Source organism: Callithrix jacchus, chromosome 11 (genome assembly GCF_049354715.1).
Source record: "Callithrix jacchus isolate 240 chromosome 11, calJac240_pri, whole genome shotgun sequence".
In the NCBI taxonomy this organism is placed as follows: Eukaryota; Metazoa; Chordata; class Mammalia; order Primates; family Cebidae; genus Callithrix; species Callithrix jacchus.
Window position 1 is genome coordinate 45,648,844 of NC_133512.1, and position 9,953 is coordinate 45,658,796.

Below are 9,953 nucleotides of genomic sequence, written 5' to 3' on the forward strand. Positions count from 1 at the left end.
ATATGTATGTACCTGCACATACATATGTTTTTTTTTTAATTTTTTACTATTATAGAGGCCAGTTGTATAGTACCTGCAGCACAAGGATTTTAACTTTGTCTCTAGGCAGAATCTTTCCATTCCCATCACCATCAATGGGGTGGGATATACATGCCTGATAAAAAGTTTTCCCTGGAGGCATTGCAACAAATACCTTGGGAGTTCAAGGCAGGAAGATCACCTGGGCCCAGGAGTTCGAGACAAGCCTGAGCAACATAGTGAGACGTTGTCTCTATAAAAATATTTTTAAAATAGCCAGGGGTGGTGATATATGCCTATAGTCCCAGCTACTAGGGAGGCTAAGGCGAGAATGGCTTGAGCCCAAGAGTTCAAAGCTTCAGTGAGCCATGATCATGCTACTACACTCCAGCCTTGGTGACAGAGCAAGAACCTGTCTGAAAAACAACAACAACAAAAGATTAGAACAGTGGGAATCTTGGTCATGACTACAATGAATTGTAGAACAAAGTCACTTCCCCAAAGTTTTTCATCATACCTATTACCTAAAACAACTCTATTTATCTGAAAAACACAAAACAATAACCGAAACATTATTAGAAGCCATAAGAGAACTTACGAATGTGGCTACTTCAAAACTTATTTCAGAAAAATCAATAGCTTTCCTATACATATTTTTTAAAAGTGTAATGCAGAAGAAGAAATGTTACCCTTTGCAAAAGCTACACAGGTATAAAATAATAGAACTAAACAAATAAAATATTCTGAAACAGAACCTAGATACATTGTATGCATATATATGTGTATGAGTATTTGTATTTTACTCATACCCCTACCCATGTGTATGAGTAAAAATGGTGCAGCTCCTTTGGAGGGTAATTTGGCAATATCTATACTGACTGTCAAAATTCTAACTGCACATATCTCATTCAACAATTCCACAGAAAAATATAAATACGTAAGCAAAAATGGAAATACAGGTATTCTTCAGAATCTGTTAAATCAAATATTAGATAAAATACAGATATCCATAGCTACAAAACTGGTTAAGTAAATAAGTAAGATAAATAAGTAAATAAGTAAGATAAAGAAAACCTGAAAATCCTACCTAATAAGGAATAAATAAATAGAAATATATCTTGTTCTTGGATTTAAAGACACAATATTGTAATAATTATAGATCCCCATTAATTAATTATTTATGAATTAATTCATAATTTCAATGTGATTATTAACAAAAGTACAAGTAAAATTTTATATTTTGGAACCTCATTAAAATTATAAGGGAAAATTGAAAATAAAGAGACAAAAATATGGCCAGGTGTGGTGGCTCACACCTATAATCCCAGCACTTTGGAAAGGCAAGGCAAGTGGATTACTTGTGCTCAGGAGTTCAAGATCAGCCTGAGGAACAAAGCAAAACCCCATCTCTACTAAAAATACAAAAAAATCAGCCAGGTGCAGTGGTGCAAGCCTGTGAGAGGTAGAGGTGGCAGGAAGGTCAAGGCTGCAGTGAGCTGAGATGGCGACACTGCACACCAGCCTGGGCTATGCAGTGAGACCCTGTCTTAAACAAAATCTAAGCAAGCTAGAATAGACATAAAATAAAGAAGAGTAGTGATGAAGAACTAGTTCATTCTATTGTTAAAACATACATTAAAATATGGCAGTTCTTTAAGAGCAAAAAAATCATCAGGGTACAATCCCAAAATAGAACAATTGTGTTTGAACATTTAGCATATGATAAATGTCACTTTCCAAATCAGCTGGAAAAGGTGAGATACATCAATAGTGAGACTGAAAATATTAGCTAGTCATGTGTGGGTAAACAAACTGAGTCCTTCCATAAAAATAAATTCCCAAAATATGAAACACTTTTAAATAAAATTTGAAACCAAAACTATGCTATGAAAACAATGAAGCAATTAGAGGAAAATGATCTTGGAATGGGAAAGACCTTTCAAAACAAGGCATAATGTCCAGAAATTTATAAAAGAAATCATTATTGACTTGCTTTCATAAACATTACAAATTTTTACATGGCAAAAAATTTAATTAGAAGGGCAAAAGAAATAAAACACTGCGAGAGTTTATTTAAAACATGTGTAAATATGTTTTAATTTTCTTAGTATACAACAGTCCATTAACCCACGAGAATAAGTAACAACAATAATTCAAACAGAAAAAAGACAAATTGACTATATATATTTGACTGTAAAACAGAAATAAAGTACATTTTTTATCTTTTACTATGACAATAATGAAAAATGTTGATAATACATGATATTAAAATAAATCTGCAAAAATAGGCATTATCATAACTGCTGGTTTGAGTAAAAATGGTGCAGCTTCTTTGGAGGGTAATTTGGCAATATCTACATTGACAGTCAAAATTCTAACTGCATACATCTCATTCAACAATGCCACAGAGAAATATAAATATGGAAGCAAAAATGGAAATTCAGATATTCTTCAGAATCTGTTAAATATTAGATAAAATAAGGATGTCCATAGCTACAAAACTGGTTAAGTAAATAAATTAATATTATACCAGTGCTAAAAAAAAATGAAATAGATCCAAGTGTGACATGGACAAAAAAAAATCCAAGCATGACATGGACAAAAATAAAATGTAAGTAAAAATGGCAAGATACAGAACACTGCATATAATACATTTCTGTTTACGTAAAATTATCTTATATATTTGTAGAATTACACCATCTATATATTTTACATAAACAGAAAGTTCTGGGGAAATGCACAAGAAACCATTAGCAGTGGTTGTTTCTGGGCCTGGGAGGAGATGGAAGTTTAGTGGTGTAGAGTGAGTAGGAAACTTCCTCTTCATTGCACACGTTTGCACAATGAAATTGTGGAACTGTGGAATTGGAAATGGCAAACGTGTACAATGAAAAGGAAGTCACTCACTCCTACTCACTCTACACATTTGCAAATTCCAGTTCCACAGTTCCGCAATTTAATTGTGCAAATGTGTACAGTGAAAAGGAAGTCTACTACTTACCCCACACCACAGGAATTGTAACTGAAAGCCAGTTACTAGTAACTCACAATTTGTTGTCTGTTATAATTTCTAATCACTGATCAGCTTTTAGCTAAGGAGATTTAAAGGTGTTTGTGAGCAGGAAACAGATCTGATCTTTTACTGCCAGGTTCCATCACCTCTGAAAGGATGATGCAACTAAGCAAGCTAATTGAAGGATACTTCAATTAGCTATTATATGATCAAAACATCATGCTAGATTTCTGACTATTTAAAAAGTTATTACTCAAGAAGAACACGTTGTACAGAATAACTAATGCAGAACAAGTTCAAGACTTGTGCTGACTGTTGTCATCCAAATTTAACTGGGAAATAACAAGTCAGAGACATAATGCCCTTCAGTCTGTACTTATCCTGTAACCATATGTGCCTTGAGAGTTAAACTGTATTCGCAACTATGCATGTAAACCATAATAAATCCTTGGGATCCAAATAAAGATTATAGGTTAGTCCTACAGGTGAAGATTATAGGTTGGTACTAAATCCAAGTTCAAAGCCTAGGCCCTTTCCAGAAAGAAAAAGATCCTCAGAGCTTTTCCAAGGTCACTTGATTTGAAATGGAATTATTAGAAGCATTATCTTCTAGAGACTACTCACACAAGGTATCCGACCTTGCCTCCCTAGAGTTTCTAGCGTGACCAAGCAGTAACTTTTGATGAGGAGGGATCTCCTAAGAGTTAGACCCCTGCTCAATATAAAACCGAAAAATGTCTCCAAGGAAGGTATCCTGATGAAAAAATTATGTTCAACATAAGAAAGAAAAAAAAAAACTGTAACCATGGTTATCTGAGAAAGTAAACTGGAATACAGAGTTGGGGCAGCAAGAAAATTTATTTTCATCGTATACTTTTTTTCAATCTTCAGACAGTTTAATATGCACATGTATTAATTTGTAGAATTAATGATAATAGTGGGCTTTTCAAATATTATGACACTAATTGTGAGATGTTTTGTCAAACAGTACTGTACTGATGCCTGTGCTTCTGTTCCTTTTACATGCCTCTTCACTTTCTGATAGTTCCATTCCTAAATTACTAAGTTGTGAGCAGCGGTGCTCTCCAGGAGGTTTAACTTAGAAATGCTCATATCCTATCTTCTTCTGTGCCTACTCAAACAGCACATGCTGTTTGATTTATTCTCTTATCTGTCATTTGCCGCCACAATAGGCTTCCATTGCATATTTTGTTAGAGAAATTGATAACTGAATCATCCAAATATTGATCCATAAAGAATTCTACAGTTAACATTTATCCATAAAAGAATTACTATTAAGAAAATGTATCACCTCCTTTGTAATCATTATTAAGATTTTTTAAATACTCTTGGCCAGGCACAGTGGCTCACACCTTCAATTCCAGCATTTTGGGAGGCCTTGGCAGGAGGATTGCTTGAGCTCAGGAGTTTGAGAACAGCCTGAGCAACAAGGCAAAACCCCATCTCTACAAAGAGTACAAAAATTAGCTGGGTGTGATGGCGCAGGCCTGTTGTTCCAGCTACTCAGGAGGCTGACGTAGGAGGATGGCTGAGCCTGAAGGATTGCAGTGAGCCGTGATCATGCTACGGCACTCCTGGTGACACAGTGACCCTGTCTTAAAAAACAAAACTAAACAAACAAACAAAAAATCCTCTAGTTATAAAGTACAGTATGAGCTTAAGGTAAAAAAAATAAAAAACTGATGTACCTCTTCCCATGGATCTCTTTGGTCCCAGTACAACCCAGATTAAGACCATATATGTAAGTCAAGTTCCGGTATACTATAAAATATCCACCTGAAGTCCAAAATATGCAGGTTCTTGTTAAAGACCTTGTTAAATGATTTTTAACATCAGAATGTAATATGTCTATATAGAAGTTTTTTTTTAATCAAGTAAAGGAAATAATTAGCTCTTCCCCAGTAAATGTAAGATTGAGAATTATTTTATGGGAAGGTAAGCAAATAGTTTTGGGAAATAAATATCCAGTAAAACAACAACAACAAAACAGTGGCTGAGATGATTGCGTTTTAACACGTATTATGTTATCTTTTAAAATAGACATTTCTGAGGAGTCATGTAGAAAAGAATCGTTTCTCTTTGAATTATTTTGTATTACTTGCCACACAGTAAAATAGCTAATTCTGTCTTTCTGTGTTCACATCCATGTCATAACTGCATGCATTTAATACAAAGTTTAATGAGTGTAGACACTTGTACAACCATCACTAGGCTTGTCACGCTCCAGGTTAATGCAGCACCTATCAAACCGCAAATACCTAAAATGCTGCCGAGTCCTTGTGAAACATGCATGGTTTAAGTATATTACTATGTTAACCAAAGAGAAGATGGCCAGGAAAGAGGAATCTGTCTCTTAAAACAATTGCTGTCAAATGAATAAAATGAAGTAGAAAAGTTATTTAAAGTTCAAATGAGTAAAGTTCTCAAGCGCCTCGGGAAGAGCAAAAATCAGTATTTTCAATGTTGCATTGCCACATTCTTTAGTCTTTTGTTAAAGGAAAACAACAACACCAGAGAGTTAAAAAATGAGAATTCTTCTTTAGCCCAATGAAAGTTTCTTGTTTGGACTCTATTTTTTTGTTGTTGTTTTGTTTTGAGACGGAGTTTGGCTCTTGTTACCCAGGCTGGAGTGCAACGGTGCAATCTCGGCTCACCGCAACCTCCGCCTCCTGGGTTCAAGCAATTCTCCTGCCTCAGCCTCCCGAGTAGTTGGGACTATAGGCACGCGCCACCATGTCCAGCTAATTTTTGTATTTTTAGTAGAGACGGGTTTCACCTTGTTGACCAGGATGGTCTCGATCTCCTGACCGCATGATCCACCCACCTCGGCCTTCCAAGGAGCTGGGATTATAGGCGTGAGCCACTGCGCCTGGACTGGACTCTATTTTTATATAAAAAAAATAAGTTCTGTCTGAAGGCTGGGTTTTTAAGATTGGGCCAAAAAGAAACCACACCTGACACGGACTTATGTCAATGCCACCATCATTCTGGGCTCCTAAATATTCACGAGATTTCTTCTTCTGTCTAGTTTTGCCTCATCAAATCTCTTCAAAACCAAATCTAACAGAGCCACATGCAACTGGAAGAAGAGGACTTCATAGCATTAGCAGATGATGTCTTTCTACTATTTGTTCAGTTTCCAGTAGTCTGAAGTGTGACTGTTCCAGTATGCAGACTAAGGGGTTTAAGGAAACTCTATAATCCAGATAAAGCCTGAGGTTAGAAAAATTTAAGAGAAATTCATCATAATTAAGAGGACAATTGCAAAAAAAAAAAAATACAAATTTATTTCAGCACATGTATTTGAATATCTTCATGAAAGTGCACTCTGCACATCTGTTTTCTTCCTGTGGCTACTTTCTCATCTTTCTCTTATGATTTTGGATCCTGCTTTCCAAGTAACATTCATTAAGCATTAAGCAAGATCATAGATGAGGTTTAAACAACAATGATTGTTATTTAGACATACCTCAAGTCAAAACATGTCCTAGAAAACATAACTATACATTCTGGAAGCCTGACTTACTAACCTTGTTAATTTGCATTATAGGAATTAGCCCTCTTCTCCAATTCCACTCTGCTTATGTGGTGTATAAATCAGGATTCCAAAACAAAACAGATGGCATGCTCAAATTAGGATAACTTGAGTAGGGTTCATTTGCAAAAAGACTGTTTACAGAGGTTTGACTGTAGGAGAATCACAACGGGTAGTGTAAGAATGCTGTGTTGGTAAGGAGTTAACATCTCTAAGTCCAAAAGGACACAGAGAAGGAGCAGTTATTGGAACTGGGAGAGAGCCATGCAGAGAAATTCGCCTTGAAAGGATAAGCAACCTTCCAGGAAGAGCACAGCAGCCTTAGGGGATCTGGCAGAGAGTCTCTTTCCTTTCCCTGTTCTCCAACACACCAGGAAGCATGAGGACATGAGAGCCCTAATTGCCTCAAGCAGCAGTGCCACCTTAGGCAAACTTCCTGTAATATATGCCTCTAGATCTTCTGCAGTGGTTCTACAAACACTCAGCCTAATTAAAAGCCAGAGGGTTCAGGAGCCAGGTGATAAAGATTACAAATGAGTCATCTTCCTGGGGCAAAGTCAAGGATGGAAAAATGAAGCCTTAATCAAAAGATACTCAACATACTCTGTGCCTACATATTCTCCTTAACACACAAATATACTCACATACATAATTGAAAAGCTATCAGAAAGGAATTTTCCTTGGAAATCATTTCATTGATATCTTTCATGTTCAAAATTTCCACCATCAGATATTTCATATATTTAAGACTTCCGTTAATCTACAAATTTTGAGTAGAATTGGTAGGAAATTGGAAAGGATGAAAAGAAACTAATCTTTTTAAATACTAGCTCCTTTACATAACTTATCTCACTTAATCTTCAAAATGACTATTAGCTATACACTATCCATGTTTTACTGATAATTTGAAACTCAGATAGTTCAAATGACTTGTCTAAAGTCACAAAGGAAATACAAGGGGATTCATAGAACCCAGGTCTGTTTGATTCTAAAGCCTATTCAGCTTATGCTTCAGCACTGCTGCACTTGACTTCGACCCAAAGTAGTTTAATATTTTCCTGGAAGAGGACAGGGCAGGTAAGGGTTAACTAAAGCTATAAAAGGAGAAGACTGGTTGCCCAGAGTCCAATGTCTATCAGGTATAATATTAAAGGGAAATTCCTGAAGGTGAAAGGAATGGAGTAGTTAGGAAAGGGTTGATGTCTAGGGAGAAATGGAAATAAAAGGAGAGATTAAACACAATCTGTGCTTTCTTCCTACGGCCCCATCTTGTTAAACCAGCCCAGCCGCTTTTCAGTGTCCACGGACTTTGCACTTTAGGTTTACACCCTTCCACATAGGAAGCATTTTATAGTGTCTGCTGTGATGCAATAACTCACCCCTAATAATAATTTCACCTGTCACCCATCTTGCCCTACTCTTACCTGCACTGGACTAATGACTACCTTGAGGGCCGATGACTCTCCCAGCTGTATCTGACTTTGTACATGTGTGCTGTGACAGTAAAATCTTGCCTACTCAGATAGGAGGATGTTGTTCTCAAAGAGTTTCTATCTTGATGGCAAGAAGTGAGTCAGTGAATCAAGACAGGGATAATGATTTCATAGGAATCATAAAGAGAACATGTTATCAGACTTGAGAATTAATTTTCACGGAGAACCCACTACATAGAATCCAAATATGAATGAGTCCTCTCAGCTTTAAGGAGTCTGCAAGCAAGAAACCACTCCACAAGCAAGAAAATCCATGGACTTTTTCCCAGAGGCTAAAAAAGGACAACCGGAAAGGACTAGCAAGAAAGATTACAGAGTTATGCTCTTCTTTTTCAAGATGGACTCAGTGCCCTATAATAGGCATTCAGTATTTTTTTCTTTTTTAGAACAGAGCTAAAAACCTCTAAAAACAGAACACAAAGAAATAACTTCCAGTGTTGGGCAGGCACTCCCTGAGTCAATGGGGAATCTCCAGCATACTTTTATTTTTGACTCAAATTCCAGTTGTCATAAGGCCAAACATTCTCCTAGCTTCTTCAATTTCCACACTGGATTCCATAGAACTTATTTGTGAATGATATGTTTACCCAGCTAGCTCCCTGCCTGAACTGTGAAATCATTTCAAACAGTCAACTGGATAAAGAGCTTAAAATAGGGTGGCCTTTATTCTTTATCAGCTTAAAATTGCCAAGCAGCAGCCAACTTAAGCTTTGAATAAATGCAGAAGCTCTTTAGAGCTATTTATATCTCTTTACCATCCATAGAATGACTTAATTCAGAACTACAGTAAATGAGACTCTAGTTCTTGAAGTATTTTTTATCAAATATCTGAATGGGCTAGGCTACTTGAAATTACTCCGATGGTTCAGAAATCAAGAGTTTGTAAATTGTTTGGAAATTGAGAGACAGTTTGAAAACACTGTTTCTCCATAAAATTCATATATAATCAAAGTACATAATAATATTCAACATTTATATTATGATTAATATGTATACATATTGATGGGTTTTGATGCAAGAAGTCCTACTCTGTTAATGAGGAACATAGGATTTAAGAAGTCTCTGCCACAAATTACCTGGGAATTTCTGGTGATGTCCCTTAAACCCTATGCCTCAGATTCCTTTGCTGTGAAATGAAAAGGTTGGATTAATACACTTTCAAGTGACAATCCGAAAAGGTTTCAGCTCTCTGAAGGGATGACTCAGCTGCCATTACTGGAGGTGGCAATTGTGCCTTCTCTCAATACCCCTGCCACTCCAAAACCATCATCACCATCAAAACAGCTGCGCATTTTTAGTTTTTGTGTCAGAATTTGGTTGAAGATCATTTTTAAAGTCTTTAAAAGCACTGACTACTGTATCTCTTTGATCAAATTTATGACTCTGAATTTTCATTTCCTTTGACACACGGGTGTGTTTTTTTTGCAAAGTAAATATCATTTCCTCTGATGTATTAAACAAATATTTAAAAACAATGTGTCCAACGAGATATACATGTATACAACAATGATAATTATATTTTATTCTTCTGAAAATGAGCAATTTCCTCTGCTTGGACATATTTCTATAATCTTCCGTATCCTAATGCTCTACTATTTACATTTGAACAATTTAAAGAGACCTAAGTGGGCTTTCAAAGTTGGGTAGGAACTAACTGGTAACTGGCTGAATAACATATTTTCTTTGAAATGACCGAATTATATCATTGATCCTCCAAAACACATAAATACACAAACATATTCTCCACACCTCCCCCATGTCACTTTAGAAACATGCATTTAGACAACCAAACAAGAAAAATGAAGATGGGTAGTGGTGGCAGACCCAGGATTGAGAAAGAAGTATGATTTTTCTCATTCTTTTCTCTGAATTT